This window comes from Epinephelus fuscoguttatus, linkage group LG1 (assembly GCF_011397635.1).
Source record: "Epinephelus fuscoguttatus linkage group LG1, E.fuscoguttatus.final_Chr_v1".
Classification (NCBI taxonomy): Eukaryota; Metazoa; Chordata; class Actinopteri; order Perciformes; family Serranidae; genus Epinephelus; species Epinephelus fuscoguttatus.
This window is the reverse complement of record NC_064752.1, coordinates 5402531-5408530: the sequence shown is the minus strand read 5'-3', so window position 1 is coordinate 5408530 and position 6000 is coordinate 5402531.

The window sequence follows — 6000 nt, the reverse complement described above, 5'->3', positions numbered from 1 at the left end:
GTCTGTCTGTCTGTCTGTCTGTCTCTCTCTCTCTCTCTCTCTCTCTCTCTCTCTCTCTCTCTCTCACACACACACACACACACACACCTTACTGTGTTCTTTCAGTATCTGCAGCATCGTTTATGTCTCCTCTCAACATATTTGATGGATAATGTTATGCATCATTTCCTAGACAGCCACAGTTCCAAGAAACCAACAGATCAATACATGAATTGATCGACCTGTTCAATCTATCTGGTTTCACGCAGAGTCTACGGCTGCTCGTTTCTTCATCCTGAGTGATGGCGGTGAGCCCAGAGATGTCATTTATTCTCACAGTATAACAGCCCCTGCTCAACATAAAGGACTGAGAGGAGAAAATTATTGGGCTGAGCAGTCAGGGATGAAAATGACTGCATTTATCTATGTGCAGGGTCTGCTGTATAGAGGGAGACAGAGAGAAGAGGGAGAGATCACAAGAGAGATGGGAGAACAAAATGTCTGCAGCCTAACTAGAGGCTTAAATGCTGGGAAAATAAAACTGTTGCACTGCTGAGGAAAAACAACTATGAAATATATATATATATATATATATATATATATATATATATATATATATATATATATATATATATATTTAAAGCCCCCTCTACTCAAAAATGTGTTTTTCTTATTGTTACTTCACTTAGATGTTTGACCTTCACTGTGCAGTTTGATACTCAAAGACTGTTTTCACATTTATCAGTAGAGAGAAGAGAAGTTTCTCTGTGCTCACTATTTTTCCAGCCATTTCTTAGAAATTACGTTTAGAAATAATTATTTTGGCACAGAAAATATGTTGAAGGGTCTTAACACACCAAGCTGACTAGTCAACCCTTATTGGGTTTTTTCCAGCTAATTCAACATGTTGAATCAGCATCAGACCCAGTGGAGCCCGTCAGCAAATAAAGTCACTCTGATTTGCAGTTCAGCTCGGTGAACAGAAAGGGAAACAGAGGTGAGGAAAGTAAACAAAAAGCTAAAGTCAAGAGAGCAAGAGATTGAAACAAACTTGTTATATTCGGTTACATTTGTTCTCTCAACATTGGGTTGTGTTGTGTATGTGCTTACATGTCCAAAGTCCAGCCCAGTGTCCAGTTGTGGCCTGCGGACTGATATTAAACAGCCTGTGGATTGTCTTTAAGTCTTTCTCCGCAATTGATGAGATATTCCATCAATCTGTGTTTTCACTGTTATAAGGTAGGGGGCCATCTTGTGAAACAGAACAGCACTGCCGTGTCCAAAAAACAAACCAAGGGGAAGATCATCTGCTGGAAGCCGGAAGAAGATGTTGCAGGTTGTACACTGCAATAAAATGTTGGCGCTGATGGAAAAGTTTACAGTTGCGCAAGCTGTAGAGATGTTGATGGACTCAGACTCCAATAATTCCTGTTTTGATCAACATTCTGCATCCAATCTGGACGAAGAGGCAAACGAGTTCGGTGGGACGAAACAGGATCTCCATGACAGGAAGTACAGACGGACAATACGACCACAGAGGAGAGGAAGACAAAAATACTGAACCTGAACGTGACAACGAATTTTTCTTTTAATCAAAATGCACAAATTCAGGTGTTGATAAAAAAGAAATGGAATAAGATAGAATAAAATGTTGGGGTTTTTTGTGTTAAAAAAACAGAAGGTCTGTTTTTTAGCCTCATGTATACACTGTTCACATATTTATAGAACAAATTATTCTGTGGGTCTTGAAAGATTAATGAACATGATCAATGCTGGCAGTGACTGGCAACTTAAACATAATACTCTGGCAGGGAAAGTGTTAAAAATATACTGTATGTGGCCCAACGCAATGGTCAATTGGGCAAGATCATTTTTGTTTTTTTTCTATTCACCTCATCATTGTATGACTTTCAGTTTGTAAACATGCAGCAAGTGGGAATTACGAACACGTTCTCATCTCAAGTCGTCACATATCGCCACTTTGTAAGAGAACTTTCACGTCTACATACGACCCGTTAGGCATCCTCCTGCGTCTGCTGTTGACGTTCTGGGACGTCAATAAAGCACTAGGTTAGGTTTAGGCTACAAAAGCATGTGGTTCGTTTAGAAAAAAAAACATTGTGTTTTGGGTCTACATTCATATGGGAAACAAACACTGGCCTCCCAGGTGAAAGTTCGGGGTAAAGCTGGTTATCAACTGACATGTTTAAGCCTTAGTCTAACATGAGGTGTTGGCCTTTTAACTTGAAATGTGGTGAGTTTGGAAGCAAATCACATGCAACATCAGCTCAGCAAGCAATCGCCAAGATGTTTGCTCAGCACATGAAGCCAGCAGGGGAGCATCGGTTCTATCTTACAGGCATTCACATTGATTTGATCCTCCAGTCAACTGTAAATAGAGGTATGAGTATAGTTCACACGACCCATGTGTTCTCTCTTATTTAAAATACATTGATGCCTCTCGTCTTGGTTGAAGTTTCAGATGGATGAAAGTTCCTGGTAGGAGAAAATTTTGGGGGGTAACTGAATAAATGTAAGTGCTGTTAGAGGGCATGGAAGGCGGAGGTTGGTTGAGGGTTGTTTTATGATTTATGTGTCCACTAGCTCATCCTGCAGTGTTCTAGGTTTGATTTTTGATGCCTAATTTAGTAGTCAGTAAAACTGTACTTGCTTACATACTTGAGCATCACTGCAGGAAATAGGGATGCTGCAGCACCCCCTGTAGTGGGAGGGGGCGCCTTTAAAAAGCCTGGAATGACAAGTTTGATTTTATTTGCCATTTTTATTTGTTAGTAATAAGTGCCATAATGGCATTAAATTGGTGGAATAAATTGTTTGAGAGGCTGAACTTTGTGTAAGAAAAATAAAGACCGGAAGCTCTCTGAGGACCCTCTCGTCTCTTACAGGTGCAAGATGGTTTAGTCCACTCCTACGCTAGGATTCATCTCTAAACGCAGCCAGAGCTGGGTGGCTGCATGCTGCTTGAGTGCCAACGTACACTGTCTTGTCTTTACCCAAGAAATAGAAAATGTCAGGCTCTCTTTTTTGATTCCTCACACAACTACATGTGTAACTTTTGAAAAACTGAGTGCAACACCATGTATTCCTTTGAGAAGCAACTGTCTGAAATCCTCAAACGTACACTTCATCCCATCAAGAGATCATTTGCTTCTCCTGTCTTCAGTGAGCGGGACTAAGATGAAAAAATATTTAAGTATTTTAGATAAACTAGCCGTCTTTTCTTCTAAATCATCTGAAGCAATGTCAGTTTCTGGTGACGATGACATAACTAGATCAGCTGTCAGTCGGCTGCAACACCTCCTTCGTCTTGTAATGCTGTACAGTTTGTATTTGCACAGATGGTGCAATGTACTGTTGAAATAATTATAAGGTTGCACAGTTACTGCAAACATTTATACTGACAGCAACATGTTTTTTTTTGTTTTTACGATTATTTGTGTCTGCATTTATTGATATTCTGTTTGTAAATCAATTATTAAATAACCCAGGTTATGATGATGATGATGTGTCTTCCACTGATACGGGGGAAATATAAAAATTAAAAAATATTTCTGCTGACTGACGAGCATTGTTTATGGTTGTTTTGTTAATCAGACCAACGGTTCACACACATCTAGTAACTTTAACTACATTTCTAAACATTGGTACTAATATGTTGTAAGTGAGCTGGTTGTTATATTTGTCCTGGTAAAAAAAAACGTGTCATTGTTCTGAGCAGTGTTGGGTAAGGGTTACTTTAAAAGTAATCAAAGTATGTTACTGCATTAGTTTTTTTTTTTTTTTAAAGTAATCAGTTACTTTACTGTGTTACTCCCTGAGAAAAGTAACTCAAGCACTTTTAAAGTACTTTTGAGTATTCTACATTTCCTACTGGGCAATGGACCACAGGGCACTAAGCCTACATTTTTTGTCTCTAAAATTAAAGTTATGGACCACTTGCCAATATTAATTATTCTGATTAAACGGTGTCAACAGTGCCACCTGCAGGGCAGGCAAGAGGGGAGAAGGCAGTCTGTGTGAAGTGTTTGTGTGGACAGTGGGGTGTGGGGGGGGCAGAGAGGGACAGGCTGACTCTGTAGGGCTGAATCTCTTACATCAATTTACTGTACTGTTTTATAGTTTGCTTCTCACAAACAGCCACTGTGGTTAATTTGGTTACAACAGGTTTCACTGATTTTAATGGAAATTTAAGAAGTTTGGGGTTGGAGTATCCAGCAAAGAAACATCTATATGGTCAGCTCTGCACAGCCAGACGATATGGAACATATGGAACAGACTGTATTGTGAATACAGAGTATGTACAGAGTTGATGTTTGTGTCTCATAACGCCCCAAAAGGATACACTAAGCTCAGCAGTAGAAACGCTGACCCTGAGAGATGCACATGTTATGTGCAAATCAAAACTCCCTGCAATCCTCTTGCTTCTATTTTCTGTTGTAGGAGCTGAAATCTCCATAGACCGCACAAATCTCCGACTGTCTATATGTTGTGAGATTACTATTTATAATGATTGATCGAGGCTCTCGGTTTCACTGTGGGCACACAGAGATACAATGGGCAGGGAATCTTAAGTGCTATATCACAGGCAACTGGACTTTAGCTTCTTGAAGGCGGTTCACTTCTCATCCAAGAGAATTCTTCAGTTCTAACTGACTGGGGCAGAGTCTCGTGCTTTAAACTCTGTGAGGGTGTGAACTCTTACAGAGCCGTCAAGGTCACATGTGAGGCGTTGACCCACCTGGCCACCATGTGCCTCATTAGGGTTAGATGGGCCCAGGTGTGAATAGGTGTTAAGTTGCCTTAGGAGGGATTCCAAAACTGCACCATAGGTTCGACGCAGATAGCAGAAGCTTGTCCACCCTAAGGACAAAACACCCAGGCAAAAGCAAAGTAATGTAGTGTACACATGTAACTGGTGGACTTTTGTGTTGTCTGTGATGTGTTGATATGAAGAGGCCCAGACCATGGACATCTTTGGAGGCAATCCCTGGTGAAATGCAAGTGCATGGCACAGCACTGGAGAGCCAGCTCCTTAGGGCCAGGCTCAGCTGTCCATTTAGATCTAAAGGAGAAGGGACACTCCTTCAAAGACAGCAATGTTCACATCTTGGCCAGAGAAGACAGACGGTTTGAAAGAGGTGTGAAAGAAGACATCTACGTCAAATTGTAACAACCATCATTAAACAGAGGATAAGAAATCGAGAAATAAAAATCCTAGTCTGCCTGGTGAGGACAGTTCTGAGGACAGTGATACTGTAAAGGTCAGACTCAGGGTGGACTGATGGACTGACTGATGGATGCTTCAGTGAGGCAGAGCAGGCTTTTAGTCCCAAAATGGCACTGCATTAACACAAAGCAAGTGGCTGTATTGATGTGGGCGAGTTGTGCCAGTGAGATGATGAAATATGCTCCAGCATGGCCAGTTTGATTCATCTGTTTACTTATCATATGCCCAAACACTGCACAGCGGTTTGTAAAATATGAATTTCACAACTCTACAAAGTTATGATTATCTCGCATCTGGTGTTAATTTGGTTTATGTGTTTAAAAGACATGAAGCTCTGAAACACTTTTATCCGGTCATGATAGTATAAAGCCTCTAGGACAAATGATACATCCTGGTACCAAACGCACATGTTTAATCGGCAGAAATGCTTCTCAGCATTTGTCTCAAACTACATGTAATTAGCTAAGATCCCTCTCACACACTCTCTCAGCTCTTAACCTCCTCATGCTCTCTCATCTTGTTTCCATTTTTCTTTCACCAGACACATTTTGTTCACACAGCTCCCATCTGATGTCATGGAGACATCACCTGGGAGAAATTACTGGCTTCCTGCTTTTCCTCAGAACTCACTGCGTGGGACCGAAAATATTAGATGATTGCAATGAGACTCTGACTGCCTGTCTGTGTGTGTGTGTGTGTGTGTGTGTGTGTGTGTGTGTGTGTGTGTGTGTGTGTGTTAAAGAGAAATGATTACTCCCAGTCACTCCAGTCAC